Consider the following 19,730-nt stretch of genomic DNA (forward strand, 5'->3'; position numbering starts at 1 on the left):
ACGTTGAAGTGGCATCTGATTTCCTCTTCCTTCACTCATTTATTTTAGATTTTTCTTCAGTGGTATACAATATCATTCTTCTCAGATTATAGATGTTGCAACTTGGTATCTTAATAGTTTAATAGTGTAGTTTAAAAAAACCTAAAGAGTCATTGCAAAATATGCTATTATCAACTGAACATTTTCAACACCACTGATCAGGGCGTTTCAAGAACCAGGTCTTTGAAGTTCTTTAGACTTCTTATTTGCATCATTTCTGCTGAAATGGAAGGAGAAATTATGCTTTTGTAGGGTTTTCTAAACAAATCAGCATGAGTAATATAGTTTAAACCCAGAACATGCATTTCATCCTATTTTTTCTCTTGTTCTCTGTTTATACCATTAATCCATCTATAATTCATTGGAAATTATACCAGTGCATTCACGTATAGTCAGAGTAAGGTCATGCAATCCTTGGAAGCATCATAAAGAAAAAAATGTTCTTAAGACTCATGTGTCCAGAGCATTGGACTCAATGTAAAAAAAAATATTCAAACTGCATAGTTTTCCAGCTTTAAAGGAATTATTATTCCTTGACTGTATAGTGCAGTTTAAAATCGTGAAGGTGTAAATTTTAAAATGTACTACAGAGGCCCCACATTGGCTGCTCAGACCACATTTCTATGCTAATCCAAACATAGAGGCTGCTTGTCTTGCTGCAAGTTGGTCCTAAAGGTTAAAACCTGCCCAGCGGGAGCCATCCATGCTCTTCAGAACTGTTTTGAACACACAGTCAGGGGCAAGCTAAGGGAAGCTACAACCAACTTGACTCCATCACACATTAAACCAGGTGCAGGTGTGTGCTATCATGGGGGCGTGGTTACAAGCAATACAAAGTATTTTACGCGGTGGGTCGTACCACATGACCAGTGACAAGGGGATCATTCCTTGACAGATGGTAAATTGTTCCATATTGATGGTCCTTATAAAAAGAGTGTAAACTGTTCAAGTTCTTAAATAAGGCTTGTGGAGATCATTTGAATATATTGTGTTGTAATAGTGAACCTGGGAGTTCTGTTTGTAAAGATGTCCAGAAGGAGCATGTGCTTGAAGCAAACAATTAATTGAGATGTTTGGAAGTGATTCATTTCATAAACTTAAAAAAGTGGGCAAGATTTTGCATAGTAATGTATTGAAGTAAGTATTCGAACAAAACGTTCCTGTAGTATTGTGTAGACATCTTATTTTACTTTTGAAAGTACTATCCCAGGGTAAAAGCAGCATTGTTTCTGGCAGGACAATTTAGACTGATACCAATGTGTTTTGCTATTTTGTTTGAAATTACATTAATGTGCAGTATATCATCTGTGAGAATGCCAAGAAATTTGGTTCAAGGAATTTGTCTTTTTAAATTATGAGTTGAAAATTAATTTTGTACATTTTTTAAATATTGAGGGACAATTTGTTTGCTTTGAACCAGAAACCATTGTTGGATAATTAAGAATTTAAAGATATGGTTAAAATGGCCATCTTTATCAGATAAAAATATTGGTCTCATCAGCAAAGATTAAATAAACAATTTGCTGAAATAAAGATTATGTTATGTGCCAGCAAGCACCCAACTAGAGCAGCACCCACATATCCACCAATCACGTACCACAACCACTTCCCAGATCAATCAGCTAGTTATTATCTCACGCAGAGAAGATTACTTTCATTTTGGCTTTGCAAAGACGTTTGCATGTCTTTATGTTTTTGCTATTAAACCCAGCTCACCCTACCCCCTATTGCCACTCATTGAATTGTTCAGCCACAAAGTCACAGATCATTAACAAATATTAAAAATAATAGTGGTCCCAGTATTGAGTCCAGTGGAGTCCCACATTTTATATTATTAAAGCTGGAACAAATGTTTTGTTTTTATCTGAGAAATAACTTTTGAACCATGCTAGCTGCAGATCATTAATGCTGTAATACTGTAACTTCTGTTGTAGAATACTGTGGATAACTGCATCAAAGGCTTTATATAGGCCAGTAAAGTCTCCAATAGTTTTATTATTATTATTATTATTATTATTATCAAGCACACTACAAAAGCACAGCCAAGTTCCTTGATGTTCACCTAGTGGAAAACCTCACATGGACCTACAACACATTAATCCATCAGCATTGTGGATGATCCCACACACCAATGACCAATCACCAATCACCAATCTTTTCTCTCCTGCCATTAGAAAAAGGTACCAAAGCATCCGTACCCTCATGGCCCACAGTTTCTTCTCCCAAGTCATCAGGCTGTCACACACACATATACACACACTTAACTGACTCCATCTTAGTCTGTCTCCTAAGGTCTCTTACCAGGATATTAGATATATATATATGTACACATATACCGTTTCTATGTCATAATATCTTACATCTTTTGGACATTCACTCAGTGCCATGTACTTATCGGTTATGCCTTATATGTAATTGTTGGAGCTGAATTTTGAATTTTGCATTACTCTTCCTTAATGTTGCACCATGGTCCTGGAGAAACATTGTTTTGTTTTACTTTGTACATGTACTTGTATATAGCTGGAATGACAATAAAAAAAAATATTTTGACAAGACTGAAATGTTTTGTACTTACAATGAAAGTACATTCAGAGTAATAAATCATTTTCAGAATTGATCTATGTAAAAATGTTACTATACGGCCCCTTCTTCCTAGACCCTGTGTGGGTGCGTGGGTGTATGTGTGTGTGTATTCACCTGTGTCACACCTGTCTGTAGTTATGTTCCTCATTTACGTATGTATAAAAACCCCTATCGTTCTGTTGTCTGTTGTCAGTGTTTAACCATATGATAGTCTATGAGCTACATCATGTTTGTTACATGTTTGAATAAACATGTGTTTCTACGTGACTCGTCCCCACATCCTGTTTAGCCCTGTGAACACCCTTCCACAACCCTCACAGAGAGATCCTCCATAATCATAATAACAGGGGAAAGTGCCACTGGAGGATCTTAGTGGAGTTCCACGGACCCATGCCGGACAACCGGGACTGGTAGGAGGATGGCCAGTACTCAGAGTTGGACTCTGCAGGGTCCCACTACTCTTACGAGGACTACCGCAAGGGTTATGCGGATTACGGAGGGTATGGGCAGTACAGTGATGACAGTCTGCGGTTGGACTCGGAGTTTGACCGTGAGGAGGATCCATCAATGGAGGTGGAGGAGGTCCTCCATAGGGATCCTCCCTCTGTCAGTGACAAAGTGTCTACAGACTACAAGAGCAATGAGCCTCCAGCACCCAAGGTCCCACCCAAGGCTCTGCCCAGAGCGTGCTGCTCTGGAGTGAGTAAGCAGCCCCGTGTGACTTTCAAAGAGGCGTTGCCGTCGTCTGAGGAGGAAACTTCCTCCACACAGCACCAGAACTAGTGCACCTGTGCCTAAGCGACACCAGTGTCTACCCCAGAGACGGGAAAAGTAGCTGATGTGCTTCCTTCTTGCCTCTACAAGGCTTAGGTTTGATTGTGTGGCCATGCCACATGATTGTGTCACACCTGTTTGTAGTTATGTTCTTTGTTTATGTATGTATAAAACCCCCTATAGTTCTGTTGTCTGTTGTTGGTGTTTAACCATATGATACCCTGCAAGCTACGTCATCTTTGTTAAGTGTTTGAATAAACATGTTTCTGTTTCTATGCAACTCGTCCCCGCATCCTGCTTAGCCTCATTACAAAAAGTTGAACATTGCTACATTTTTCCATCATCTGGGACTGTAGACAAAGACAATATGATGTAACTTATTCTAAATGGTAACATCTAAATCTTTCCAAATGTCTCATTAATTGTATTTTTATTACATTTTATTTTATAATGTATAATAATTATAAATATATATGCCAAATATTCAAATGCCAATGGGGTACATTAGCTTTGAGGACTTTTTAAAAGATCCTTTTACCTACTCAAGTTACAGACAAGAGACAAGCTGGGACACAGAGGACAATAAAAAACAAAGCGAATGATGTTAGAAGTCTGAAGATTGGCTAGGTTTTGCTAGCAGGCCTCGAAATGGTGGAGGTAGTGTAAGACAGTCACAGCATGAAATGGGAGTAGCCCTTAGGAGCCGCACACAGTGAAAAAGAGAACCAGCAGAAAGTATTCCAATCATGTCCTTCACACCCTCTGCTGAACTGAAGGAGGAAGATCGATGAAAGGTGGAATGCTAAGCTGTTTGAACAAAAGCAAGAATGCAAATAACAAATTGATTTGACTTGTGTCACAAATGTCAGGAGACAGCTACACACACCTCACCTAAATCTGAAAGTGCAAACACAGGGAAGCCCTTTGCACACTGTGAATCAACCATCTGGCTTTGTGAGAGAGTCCCAAACCCTCTCAGTTTCTAATCATTACATAAACTGAGCATATATGTACTTTTTCTATTTTTGATCATGCTGTAATAATGATGATATAGTTAAAACATCTATAGAGTATCTTTATTTAGTGAGTGTTTCCAGTTAATTTACCATAATCAGTGACTTGCTGTCAATGACATGTCCTGTGACAATAGGGCAACGCCCAGTCAGCTGATCTGAGTACAGCAAATGCTTAGAAGCGAAGTTTGCCATTCAGTTTGTCACCAGCTGTCTGTGAATTAGCCTCCCAGCTGGCTAGTTTAAAGGCATGACGTTCATAATTCATCAAAATTAGCATCACTTAAAATCCTGCTGTTCCCAAGCACTCTTAGTTCATGGCGTTTAAACTCGTTCCATAATTATGCTCTCTTCTCCAACACTGACATGGATGCTGTGTCAAGCTCAGGAAGAGCTTGAGTCTGCCTAACATAGTTTATGTTTTCATCAGAAGCCAGTATTATAGTCCTGAGTTTAGCACACCAAGGCTGAATGATTAATGATTGCACTGGCTCATTTAATAATGTGCTTGTTTACTTTTCAGTTTTTGTATGTACTATTAGAACATCATTAGATACAAGGCTGACATTTTTAATGTGTAAATATGTACTAGAAAATGAAAACACTGAAAAAATTGTATTCTTAATGATTAATTACTCTTAATAGAGTAATTAATTAAGCAACTTAATAGATGTTCAAGTGTGAAAAGGGGCCAACCTTGAGTAAACAGTAGGAAGATTGCTACAATTAATTAAGAAACTACAATAAGTGATAAACACATCATTCTGAGTTAAACTTGTTTTCAGGGATCTTATTACCTGTTGCCAAATTGCTACATTTAATAGATGGTTTATTTGAAACGGTAAACATGATGAAAGTTAATTATTTTAGGACAACAACTTAATAGAGTACATATTTTAGCATAGAATGAAGTGGAGAAAAACACCTCACAGATTTTGCCATCCATAACCACTCTTTATGGAAAAGCGTCCTTATACAAATCATGCAGAGGCTACTCTACGACTATAAAGCAGCCATCATTCAAGGGAAGAAAAATTCTCACAGTACCTGTCATTGTGTAAATGAAGTATCCTGATATTGGCCAACAAAGACATACTATGAGTCTAAACAAAATGTCAAAAATGGATGATTATGTGTATAATTGTTCTGAAAGAGGCAAACCTGGGCAACTGTTTTTATGGGCTATATCTGTATCAACACAGTAAATGATGTAAGCAGACGTATTTCTTAGCACATTCTGTACTGCGTGCTAGGGCCAACCCATGTTCTTACATACATGTATAAAGTACACGTTCTGCTCACTCTGCTGCTTTGAAGTGAGTCTTTTCATTTGGGCATTTGAAATCTTGGCTTCCTCTTCCTTCCCAGATGCAGAGAGGCGGAGATATTCTCACCATCAGCTGCTGGACCCAGTTGTCTAGTGCGGGTTTTCACAATGTTTATTGATCTTTGATCTCTTTTCCCCCTGTAGCACATTATTTCTGACATACAGAAGACACTTTAAGACACTTGTAATGGTGAAGGCATAACAAAGGAACACATGCCTTCAAAGATCGTTAAAAAAATCAAATTGTTAAGTCTAGACAAGTAGACAAGACAATAGACGGGTTTGTATGCTCTTGACACATTTGATTTTTTATATGATCTTGACACATTTTTGTTATTTGATTTCATCAGAATTTATTTTGTCTCTCACATCATTCTCATGACTTACCATGCTGGCCTGACTTTCTGACCCTTCCCCTCTTCCTAGGTGTCATAAACCCACAGATTGCAATGCAGGAACCTCTTACCAGCCTGGTTATTCTTCAAGGAGCTGACCATAAATTCCATTAGGCTTAAAAACCTACAAGGACCACCCCAACTTTTCTCATCCTGTCAAAAGAGCATTTCTTATGTACATGTTTCTTGTCCCACAGCTTCACAAAGTAATAACTTGCTGTTTTTAACCTACTATGATGTCAAATGGTAATCAGCCAAAAGTGTATGGCTAATTATCTTCAAATTGTAATGTTTGCTTATATTATTTGATAAGTGTCCATTGTTTCATTATTCTTTATTACTTGTTCCTTATTAATTTGCATTATTCATTGGCTTGTATGTTCCTTACCTCATGTTTATTGTAAGCAAACTGTTAACCACTCCTAATTGTGTTTACTAGAAATCTTATATGAACCAATTAGACAAAACACAACCTCAAACCTCAACCTCAAAATACAACCTAATACAAAAGTTGGGAAATATAATGAATGAAAGAAATGAAACTAGAATGCAGTGATTTGCAAATCTCACAGACCTATGTTTTATTCACAATAGAACATAGAACACATATTAGATTTTATAGTATACGTTCATATTATATGTTGAAAGTGAGACATTTTAACATTTCATGAAAAATATTAACTCATATATAACTTGATTGTAGCAGCACATCTCAAAGAAGGTGGGAAATGGCCATGTGTATCATTGAGTAACATCCACTCTTCTTTTAATGTTTGGGAAGTGAGGAGATCAATTACTGGAGTTTTGGGAGAGGAATTGTCACTGTACGGCCCCTCCCCCCGAACATCTCCTCGTGTGTGTGTGTGTGTGTGTGTGTTCGTCAATGTGTCCACACTGTCAGTCTGTCTGGCCTCACTCCATACTTCCACTACAGGGGAGGAGGCTGCTGGATGGCGAATATGGTCCAGAGTCAGACTTTGCGGAGTCCTACAGACCCAGCCGGACTCTGAGGATCGACACACAGAAGTGGACTCCGCTGGGTCCTACGACCCCTACATGGACTTCTACAAGGGTTACGCAGATTATGGAGATAACAGGGAGTGCAGCGACGTTAGTCTGTGGTCGGACTTGGGGTTCGACTATGGGGAGGAACCGCCTATGGAGGTGGAGGAAGTCCTCTGTGGGGATTCTCCCAACGTCAGTGATGTAGAGTCTGCAGACTACGAGAGCGACGAGCCTCCGGCACTTAAGATACCGCCCAAGGCTCTGCCTAGGAGGTGCTGATCAGGAGCGAGCAAACTATCCCGTGTGGCACAAAGTGAGGCGACCGCATTCGAGGAGGAATCTCCCTTCACTAGGCCATACAGCCCCAGAACTCGTGCGCCGGTACCTAAGCCTCGTAGAGGCAAGGAGGAGGCGACACCAGTGCCCGCCCCAGAGACAGGCAGAGCAACTGGTACACCTCCTGTAACTTTATGTAGTTTTGTATCCGTCCCTGTCACTGGGTCCGTCCCCATCACATTGTCTGTGCCTGTCGCTTTGTCCCCTTTTGTATCTGTGCCTGTGCCTGTCAGTGTGTCCGTCCCTGTGTCTGTCATCGTCCTGATCCCTGTCCATCCTCCCCACTGTCCTGCTCGCGCTGGCCCGTGTCGGGTTGCTTGGTCCCCTGGCCTCGTCATTGGGCGTTGGGGGGGGGGGGCTCTGTCACGGTACAACCCCTCCCCCCGAAAGTCTCCTCATGTGTGTGTGTGTGTGTGTGTGTGTGTGTGTGTGTGTGTTTGTGTGCGCGTGTGTATTCGTCAATGTGACCACGCCCTCCCTGTGTCTCACACCTACTCCTCATTGTGTCCTTATCATATATATATAAATGTCTGTCGTTTACGTGTTTGGGTTGTCGGTGTTTGATCCAAGTAGTCTGTGTGTTTAGAGGTGAATGATATATGTAAAATAAACGCATGTTTACGTTTGACACGACTCATCCCTGCACCCTGCTTAAACCTCCAACATTACAGGAATGTTCCCTATTTTTGTCTGATGTAGGATTCTAGCTGGAAAACAATCCTGGATCTTCTTTGCCAGATTTTTTGTTTCATGATCCACTAAATGTTTTCTATTGGTGAAAGGTCTGGACTGCATGCAGGCCAGTTCAGCACTCAGACTCTTCTTCTGCAAAGCCATGGTGTTGTGATGGATTCCGTATGTGCATTTTCTTGTGGAAATATTCAAAGCATTCACAGAATGAGGCATTGTATGGATGGGAGCATATGTTGTTCTAAATCCTCTATATATACTGTTCAGTATTGAAGATGCCTTTCCATATGTGTAAATTGCCCATGCCATAAGCACTAACGCAACCCCATACCCTCAGAGATGCAGGATGTTGAACTGTGCACTGATAACAGGCTGGGTGGTCCTTCTCCTCTTAAGTCTGTAGGACATGGCATCTGTGGTTTCCAAAAACTTCAAATTTTGATTAATCTGACCAAAGAACAGTTTTTCTTTTTGCCTCAGTCCATTTTAAATGAGCTTTGGCCCAGAAAAGATGGCAGTGTTTCTGGATTGTGTTGACATATGGTTCCTTCACTGCATGATACAGCTTTAACTTGCATTTGTGCATTGCACAGCAAACTGTGTTCACAATGATTTCTGAAAGTGTTCCTGAGCCCATGCAGTGATTTCAAGTACAGAATTAGGCCTGTTTTTAATGCAGTGCTGTCTGAGGGCATGAAGATCACAAGCATCTAATATTGACTGCGGGCCTGGTTCCATGCACACAGAAATTTTTCTAAATTCTCTGAATCTTTTGATATTATCTTCACAATTTTACATTGAGGAACATTTTTCTGAAATTGTTCCAAAATGTTTAGACACAGTTTTTCGCAGACTTGTGAACCTCTGCCCAGCTTTACTTCAGAGAAACTCTGCCTCTCTAAAATGATCTTTTTATATCCAGTCATGTTTTTGTTTTTGTTTTTGTTGTTGTTGTTGTTTTTTTTTTTATTAGTACCACTTACTTTTCCAGCCTTTGGTTGCCCCATCTCAACTTTTTTTAATTGTGTTGCTGCCATCAAGTTCTAAATGAGCTAATATTTATCATGAAATGGTAAATTGTCTCACTTCCAACATATGTGTTCTACATTCTTTTGTGAATAAAATATAGGTCTATGAGATTCTGTTTTTATTTACATCTATTTACATTTTACACAGCATGCCAACTTTTTTGGAATTGGGGCTGTACATTACCAGCTGGTACCAATAGTAATGCTACTGTTTATATATCATCATTAGCTCATTAACCCTTTCCTACCATCTGTGATGCAGCCTCCGCAATCCTATAATTAGTTCTTCCTCTGGCTGTTTCACCAGTTTCTCCTTCTCCCCTAAGCTATATTATTATACTTTTAGTCATGTTCTCTCACCACGAATTGGCAAGTTTCCTTTGGTGGTCGCTGTTTGGTTTGATAAGTAGACTGATAAGTTATTTTTTTCTGTCATTCTTTCCTTTCTTTTATGAGATAGCTACTTTGGTCCACCACGAATCTAGATTGTGTTAATCTGTTAGGTTACTTCGTTTGCTACATTTGTTATACTATAAAGATTTTAGAAGACTCAATACCTCTGGTCATTAGTAGAATCTTAATCAATTATTTTTATGTATGTTCTCCTTTCTCTGTTTATTCAATAAATACTCTAGTTATAATGTTTGATTCACAAGTGGTAGACAAGAAATAGTCACATTATCGAACTGGCAACTTTCATGAGTTGAGACTGAATTGATAATCTTTAATAAAGTTAATTAATTTTCACTGTTAATCAGGGTGATGCCACAAACTAATCTTATCAACTATGACTGACATGCGTTAAACCAATACAGGTGCATGTATGAAAATGCACATTTTCTCTAAGCCTAATTTGATTACTTCTCCGTAAAATCTTTTGTGAAAGAGCCCTGTCCTTTCCTGAAGACACTGTGGATGTATTTTGCAACCTTATAGATACTGGGTGCAAACTAGGCTGTTCTATGGTAAATCTAGATGTGGTCTCTCTGTACACAAACTTAAATCAGTACTATGTGTCTTTGAGATCTGACACTTCTTCACTGAACTATACATAATAGACTATACATAAGGCTGGTGTAACTAGGATCTTATATACAAATTTCTGACTTTAGAACAGCAAGAATATAGGGCCTATGGTTTTATTTACTGTAATTCTTATCCTGTAGTGTACGTGTGGATGCCTCTATGTGGGTAGGACAAAAAGAAAGTTAAAAAAGTGTTTTGTTGAGCACAGCAATGCAATCCATGTCAGCAGTGAAGACTACCTTATGACTAAATCTTTAAGAAACTTTACTGCAAATATTATGTTTGCTTAAGTTGTGTTATTTGTGTGTGTGCTAAATTTAGTAACTGTGTTATGCTTATAATATTCATGTATTGTTTACTCTCTTGGTGCTGTTTTTTTGTTTGTTTGTTTGTTTGTTTTTTTAATTGACCATGTATCTGAGAGACACTCATGCAAAATCAGTTGGTTTAAATGTCTAGCCAATAGAATAGCTTTGGAGATTGAGTTTAGTTGGTGCATCTTTTGTTGGACTAAATATAGGCACCTGTGTTTGTGCCTGATTAATTTACTGGGCATGTAAACACTGTGTGCACAATTATTAGGCAATAGAGTATTTTGACCATTTCATAATTTTTATGCATATTTTCCAACTCCAAGCTGTATAAACTTGAATGCTTATTGGATTTAAGCATATCAGGTAATGTGTATTTGTGTAATGAGGGAGGGTGTGGCCTAAGGAGAGCTACACCCTATAGCAAGGTGTGCATAATCATTAGGCAGCTTCTTTTCCTCAGGCAAAATGGGACAGAAAAGAGATTTAACCGAGTCTGAAAAGTCAAAAATTGTAAACAGTCTTTCAGAGGGATGCAGCACTCTTAAAAGATATTGGGGTGTGATCACAGAACCATCAAATGTTTTATTGCAAATAGTCAACAGGGTCACAAGAAATGTGTTGAGAAAAAAAGACAGAAATGAACTGCAAAAGATTTGAGAAGAATCAAACGTGAAATGACCAGGAACCCGTTATCCTCCAGTACTGTCATATGTCAGAACTGCAACCTGGAGAAGTACAAGCTATTCAGTACTCAAATACATGGCCAAGGTACGGACGTTTGAAACCCAACCACCATTGAACAAGACACATAAGGTGAAACGTCAAGACTGGGCCAAGAAATATCTGAAGACAGATTTTTCAAAGGTTTTATGGACTGATGAGACTCTTGACAGACCAGATGGATGGGTCCGTGGCCGGATCAGTAATGGGCACAGAGCTCCACGTCGACTCAGACACCAGCAAGGTGGAGGCGGGGTATTGCTTTGGTCTGGTATTATTGAAGGTGTGCTAGTTGGATCTTTTCAGGTTGAAGATGGACTCAAAATCAACTTCCAAACCTACTGCCAGTTTTTAGACACTTTCTTCAAGCAGTTGTTCAGGGAAAAAGTCTGCATCTTTCAAGAAGACCATGATTTTTATGCAGGACAATGCGCCATCACATGCATCAAAGTACTCTACTGCGTGGCGAGCCAGTAAAGGCCTTAATAGATGAAATAATAATGACATGGCCTCTTTCCTCACCTGATCTAAACCCTATTGAGAACTTGTGGGCCCTTCTTAAATGGGAGCTTTACGGTGAAGGACAACAGTATAGCTCTCTATACAATGTCTGTGAGGCTGTAGTTGCTGACAACCACAGACTCCATGAATGGAAGAAACTGACAGAAACTGACAGACTCTATGAATGGAAGGCATATATCTGTTATTCAAAAGAAGGGTGGCTATATTGGTCACTTTTTTTAAATGTCAAATGTTTATTTGTAAAGTTTGAGTTATTTGTTTATTTTTATTTTATCACTTTAACAGATAAAAATAAACAATTGAGATGGGAATTTCCATTTTTCATTTAGTTGCATAATAATTCTGCACATTAATAGTTGCCCAATAATTATGCACACATGTAAATATTCTCCTAAGAAAGCCAAAACCTCGTTTTTACTTTCTTAAATATTCAGGTTTGAGGTTTAACATTTTGGATCGACTGAGAGCACTGTAGTTGTTCAATAATAAAATGAATCCTGTCGTGTGGGATTTTTTAAAAAAACGGTCCAGTTAGGACATGTCAATATAGTAGACATTTTAACTTAGTGTTTCCTCTTTTCCCTCACACATTTTCTCTTTCAGTTCTTCAGCTTCTCATAATGCTTCCTTTGAATATTTCCGTAACTATTGACTACAACATTTATTATAGCTGCTGTTTTCATCATCTTATCACCTATCACAATATCGTGATGGCTCGTCATTACTTGAGTGTCTGGATCTAGAGGTCCCACAAGATCTTAGCTTTGTTGTTTTCCATCATTCTCCATGACTCCTCCCATTTGGACTTGGGGCTGTCCAGCTCACATGCCTTGCACAAGTTCCTGTAAACAGTCCTTGCCTCTTAGCTGTGTCTCTCAGTGTATGCTGTTTCTGCCAGCCTCCAGAGTTGCACATCATTCTGTTTTTGAACTATGGATACATATCCCCCCCCCCCCCCCCCCCAATATCTGCAACAAGGCTTTCAACATGGACCAGTTAACAGTGCATTTCCTCATCATGGTAGCTTGTGATGCATAACATTTCAGAACTGTGTTCAATCATGGGAAAAATCCAGCTAGAGTCATAGTTGTTGAATTGTCATGGGGACCGTTTTTTCTATATCACCTTATACAGCCTCCTCCCTCTGTGCCTTGCTATGTTATTTACTTATGAGACTATGATGATGTTTATGTCTTTCCACTGTCATTCTATTTCAGAATAAGACTGATACAGTATTAATTAACCTTCAGTAACTAATCATTAATAATTAATAATCATTTCCCTATGTTTAGGGTGGGGGCCTATTGTTAGTAATTCATAAAATATTAGCAAATGCCACTACATTTTCCATTGGGCTTTTGACCTGGTTCAGCGCCTGGCTCCCGACTACTGGCTTTCTGACCATGGACTGTTTTGCCGACTTGGATTACCCCGAATAAAACATTGCATTCTCACATTTGTGTCCTGCCACTGTTCATTCACCTTTACAGAATGGATCTCTGGCAAAAAGGGCATTTATTCTTTTGGTTGCGGCTTCTTGGTGCATCTCTGCAGTGTGGCTGCCGGTGCTGTTGACCACTTTGCATTAGAATTCTTATGCAACCAAGCACCATTTTTGTCTTTATACCTTTTTGCAGCCCTGCCGGCTTGCTGATTCCTATTCGAGTAAATCCAAATCAAATTCAGAGTTTATCACATACACATTTGTAACAGGTACAGAAGTGCAGGGAAATGAAATGAGATGCAGCCACTCCCAAGACAGATAACACAGACAACATGGATGACAGAGTCTAGACAATATATAATTGTCTACAGTATCAGATGTGTGTGGGAGGTTTTTGTTTAGACAAAAACAAGGCATATAAAAGTGGTATGTAGGTACTTCTATATACTGTATGTAGTAGTTGAAGCATGACAGAGACATACATGTTTGTTTGTTTCAGTAATACTAGTGGTTGGAATTGTGCTTATTGCTGTTATATCTGCTAGCACACTCTGGCTTATTAGCTTGCCAATAAGTCAGGGGAGCATACAGTGGTGGCTGTCAGTTTGACCATGATCATGCCAGCATTGCATTCCTGGATTTATAGGTTGGCAGCTTCTTCTATTTCTATCACAAGTGCAGAAGCAACAATTGATATATGTGGACTGTGCCATTTCCCTATTTCATGCATTTGGGAGTTTCATTTCCATGCAAGATGGGAGAAAAAGCTTGGTTTGATGGGGTTTGAACATTAGGTAACTAGCTGTTTGTCTGTGAGGTTGGAGGCCCTGGTTCCCTCATTTGCTTAGGCACTGTTGCATGCTGCAACACCCTCAGCACACTACTTTCTGTATGTTTTTCAGAGTGAGGCAGAGGAGGTTTAAATGGACAGTGGAGAGAGAGCAATACCTGAACTCAATTACAGTAGAAATACACTTTCTGTTTATTGCTTATGGTTTTGTCCATATTTATTCTGCTTCCTTCCTAACCCACCAGGAATTCTTCTACCGCTGCATGTGAGCGATCCACCAATATGCAGTAAAACATCCAAACCACACACTAAAAAAAACATATTATTATTTGAAAATATTTGAAAATATGCAGCTTTTACTTTCAGCCTATCAGGCTTGAACATATTTTTTACTTTAATCTCTGAATAACCTCAGACTCATAAAAGGCAAAACATTGTGTGTTTGAAAAACCATCAGTGTATCTAGGAAAGATCATACCTGTAGCCAACAGGAACACTCAGGATGCTGTTTTGGTCAGATGTTCCTGGATGCTGAGGTTATGGCTGAGGTTGGGTCCACATAATAAGTGTACTCATTGTTCTTGTGCTTTTCTGTCAGAGCATTGCCGATAGCTCATGGATAAATCATAAAGAATGCATTAGCACTGCATGCACACTGTATGTCTGGAGGACAAAGTCTTAGGATAAAATACTCAGAGAATCTCATTATTATAAACCCTGAGCATATCACAAGACATTCAAGGAGCAGCCTTTGATTGATAGAGAAAAAAAAAATGCACATATCCTTAATGTTCACATTATCCTGCAAATGCACGTGTGTTTTATTGTTTTAATGAACACTGGATTTTGTATTTTAAGAATTTTCTACTTGTTTTTAAGCATAAATTCAGTTAGTTTCTCTCTCTGAAGGGCCTCTCAACTTTCTTTTGCTCATAAAAGGACAGTTACAATGACGCAAATAGAGAGAATGATTCTAAATGAAGTGTCTAAACCACGTTCAGCTTTCTATCACAAACTAAAACCTCAGTGAGCACTGTCGAATGAGATGGAGCATACATATCAGATCCATTTGTTAATAGACCTCTTTCTCCCTGACTCCTTTCCACTTTATTTCCTGATAAGAGTCTGCTTTACTTTTCTATTCACCCTAATGGGAGAGTCTCTCTTGGGCAATGGCTGTCAGAGAGCTCATGCTCCCTTTTAAGTTCTTCTGCAAGACCCATCCAGTGAATAGGGAAAATGGCTCATCTGAGAGATACATGTGTATGGAGGCTTGGGTGAAGTGATAGCTGATTAAAAGGCAAAAGGCAAAAAATGAAGCCTGTATAGGTTGACACATCAAGGTACTTTAATAAATAAGGGAGATTGAAGTGTGTGTGTGTGTGTGTGTGTGTGTGTGTGTGTGTGTGTGTGTGTGTGTGTGTGTGTGTGTGTGTGTGTGTGTATATATTTATATAGTGTTTGTTATGGCCAGACTCTGGTGGGGTGTGTGCACACTCTTTGGGATCAGCTAATAATTTTTCTCTCAAAGCAGGGGCATGGTCCGTCTGTGTCTTCGCTGGTCTCTGTTTCATACCTAAACCTTTATACTGCAATTTCCTGCAAATAGTGTTACTGCTACCATCATTAATCTACCAATCAGGTTTAGTCTGTAGCTGTAGCAGAGATAGCAGAGCCTGGCCTTTACATTTGTTAGTGTCAGTGCATGTTCATTTCATTTAGTAGTGCTATGTATGCCAAAGAACATAAAAAGACTAAAGAATTCAAATCATGTTTTATTGCTTAATATGACAAACACACTAAGAATGTGTTCCTTTAAAGTAAACTTTAAAACCCTCATTGTATGACCAGTATTTATTTCTATTCAGACCTGTTTTATTGCTTTGTGTCACATTTTTTCTATAAAACATCCCTTACTTTAGCTTTAATCAGTTTGCAAAATACTGCTGTCAGCTAAATGTTGACTAAGTATTGCAAAACTAAATTTCATTCCTGATCACTTCTGAGTGATTTTCCTCCATCTTATATTGTATAGTAAATCATGATGTGTTTTGAGGAAACTGCATAACAACCACCTTATTTATACAGACTCGACCTCTGCCATTTTAAATGAATTCTGCAATAACACAGAGTTGTTTGTGCACTGATCCAGTAATTTGTATTAAAGAAAATCAAAGTATGCTGAAAAAAATTTAATTAATTTAAAAAAAAAAAAATCTTCTTCACATTAATGTGTTTATTCATCAATTATTCAGTTTTTCTCTTGGCAGATCTTGATGAAACATTAAAATGCCTTTTTGTATAGCTTCATTTATTACCTCACCAATAAACATAATCATTTGCAATGTTTCAAAGATTCAATGTCATTTTCAAAATTAACATACTCTAAATAGGTTGCTTAAGAATGTTTTGTATACAAATGAAATCCATTTAATGCATATATCCACAGCTACCCAAATAATGGATTTAATCATTTGAAATTAGCAATGAAGCCTTCATTTTGCCACCATATCAGTGCATTCAGTCAGATATATCCCTCTCTTTCCAAGGGTTATTCTAGTATTGGCTTTCATTATAAACAATAGGCACAGATGTATATAAAACAATGCCTCATTAAAGCAGCCCTGCCTACCCTTTTCTTAGCAGCATTGGGGTTACTTTCCTTACAGGACTAGGGACCTTCACATGAACTCCTGCAAAAGTTATTCTTGCTACCTTTGCATCTGCGCCACATTAAAGTTTAAGAAGAAGACATGCTATCGTTATCCTGACTTGAGCAATGAAGGTGGAGTTGAGATTAGCTCAACTTCCTCACATACCCCAGCACAGCTCCACTTTCAGAGCAAAGTGAAAAGTCACTGTAGCTGACTTCAATTAAATCAGGACAAATATTTGGACACCATCTTTCAGGGATAGAATGTTAGTGTTTAGCAGTGAGGTAATTGCATGGGATGGACATAATTAAAGTTATCTTTTTCTGCCAGGTTCTTCCTACTGAACTGTGGGCTTTCCCCCTAATTGAGCTCACACAGGCCATAGTGACACATCCAGTGGCAGCTTCTGGTAATCTAACTGCCAGACGGATGAGATGGAAAGGCACCTCTATAACAGAATCTGCAGACTGACTAAGCAGTAAATTTATTTCTGTAATCACATAGGTAGACATCTTATTCAACCACAAAATTAGGCACCAACTATCAATGGTTAAATCAGACAATGAATTTTCAGCCTCTATATACAGTACCAGTGAAAGACTTGGAAACACCTTTAAGGCTTATGTTTGTTCCTAACTCTCTCTTTCTCTCTCTCTTAGAAAGAAAGAGAGAGAGGCAGTACTGTGCTATGTGGTATAATGTGTGTACTGTGTAGTACTGTAATTACCATTTATATAATTATTTCTCATTATCTGTATTATACAAACAAAAAATATGGAAATATGTAAACAAAAATTGAAAATACACAATTTTCAGAACAAAATGACTTCTACAGGCAAAGGTCAGTATTTAGTGTGAACTCCCTTGGCACTAAGCACATCTTGAACTCTTTTGGGGAGAACTCTTTTCCGGTTATCCGACTATGGACTGTTTTTTTTTATGGATTTTGATTAGGGATTTTGTCTCTAATACACATCACTCATCTCTGCCCATGTGTCCTGCCTTGCCTCACTCACTGTTACATGTTATTGATTAAACATTCCCACAGCATGTCAGTCTTTCTGAGTGTTTACTGTATTATGCTTTTGGCAAGAGAGCATCAGAAATTTGATATTTTCCTTGTCCTGTGATAAGATGTAACAATAAAAGCATCAAATATACTATATATGTCAAAGGAAATGTGGTCATCCATTCTCAGACTGTTGATCTTGACCTGTTACGGGTCAATACTGGTGCGAAAAATTAAAATAGCTATAAAGTTATAAAATGTAAAAGTATTAAAAAAAACTGTGCGTGTATCCTATATTATTGGTTTTTCAACTGGTTTATTTTCCTATTAGTCGTATACTTATCATTATCCTCATTGTTATTATTTTTTTTATTATTATTATTATTATTATTATTACAAAACAAACTGACTACCAAGAATTCTGACTGGCACCCCCCCTTACCTAAAACCTATGCACCCACTAACAACTCAGTTTTAAGATTTAAACTTTAGTGTTTAAAACCTCTAATAAAGGGATTCTGGAAAAGTACAAAAATAGTGATAAAAACCCAATTTCCAAAGTTTGAGCAACAAACCTGGTGAAAAATGATGACATAGATAGTGAAGGAAATGTCTCAGAAATGTGTTGCACTCCATTGCAGATTATCCTTTTGGCCTCTCACTATTAGCTGGTTCTTAGCCTTTAATCTTACTGTGTTAAATAACCCATGAGAGCTGGGATGGATTAATAAATTCTGTGCTCTGAGGCAGAAACCTCTGAAGCCTCCTCTTACCACCATACACACAAACAGAAAACCAACCCCTTACCTATACACACCATACACACAAACAGAAAACCAACCCCTTACCTATACACACCATACACACAAAATTCTAAAAAAAAAACAAAAACAAAAACAAAAAACAAAGAAACATATAATACATGAACTTCTAAATCCATGCTGGTGAGAGAGATATGCTTCTTTGAGCTTTCTCTACAGCAGTTATCTTTGACTATGGTACTCAACATAGCACTCTTACAACAAACAGCTAAATCAAAAGTACTAAAAGTAAAAGGCAAACTGATAATTGATTAAAAATATAAAACAATTCGAGTTAATTAGAAAATGCTAAAATATACATAAATCATCATAAAATAAGTTGAAACCCAGGATATACTAAACATGCTCATAAGACAGGGAAAATGGTATTTTTGAGGCAAGATTTAAAAATTTACAATAGTTTGTGATTTTACTCCAAGAGCAAGCCTGTTCCACAGCCTGGGAGCAACAGAGAAAGCACAATTGCCCTTTGATTTAAAATGAAAGAGTGAAACAGCTAGTCACTGGTTATTGTTAGATCTTGGGGTCCAAGAGCGAGAATGAGAATTGATGAGCTCACTAATATACTGAGGCAGGGAGAGTTTAAGGAAGGAGCTGAGACTAGGTTGTTACCCTTACTGCTATAGCCTATCATTAGCCACTAACATTTAGCTACTGCTTCAGCCACTGACGTTAAGCCGCGTGGGCTTTTTGGCAGTAGCACTGCTACCTTGCCTTATCTTTCCTTTTCTGTTTTTCTTTTTGTCTTCCCACTAGCTATTGCCTTGTCATCAGCGCTTACAGATTGCACCTGAAAAATCTAGCGGTTTTTGCCACCTATCTAACTTTAGCACATTTGAAAGCCAGATAGGACCTCCAAGCATTTATTATGTCAGAAAGGTAACAGTATTGCACAGTTTCTTTCTCTGTTTTTTAGTTTTAGATCCATACCACAAAACATGCTTTTAAAAAATGGATTTTTAAAAAAAAAGTACATTGGATCAAATTCACAGGTGCTGCAATAACCACTAATATCTGCAGTCCAAAAACAGCTTCCAACCATGTCTTTATACAGGTAATAAAGCCATGATTTTAGCAGTAATATCTACATGACTTTAACAGTGATGTCCGAAGTACAAAAAAATCTTCCAACCATCTCTTGGTACACGGAATAAATCTCTGGCTTTAACTCTAATCCACTGATTTAAGAGTCTGCTCCATGCCTGAAGTTCTCATCTAGGTTTACTTGCTGCTTCCACAG

The sequence above is a fragment of the Electrophorus electricus genome, chromosome 8, assembly GCF_041902795.1.
Source record: "Electrophorus electricus isolate QZ-2024a chromosome 8, ASM4190279v1, whole genome shotgun sequence".
Taxonomy (NCBI): Eukaryota; Metazoa; Chordata; class Actinopteri; order Gymnotiformes; family Gymnotidae; genus Electrophorus; species Electrophorus electricus.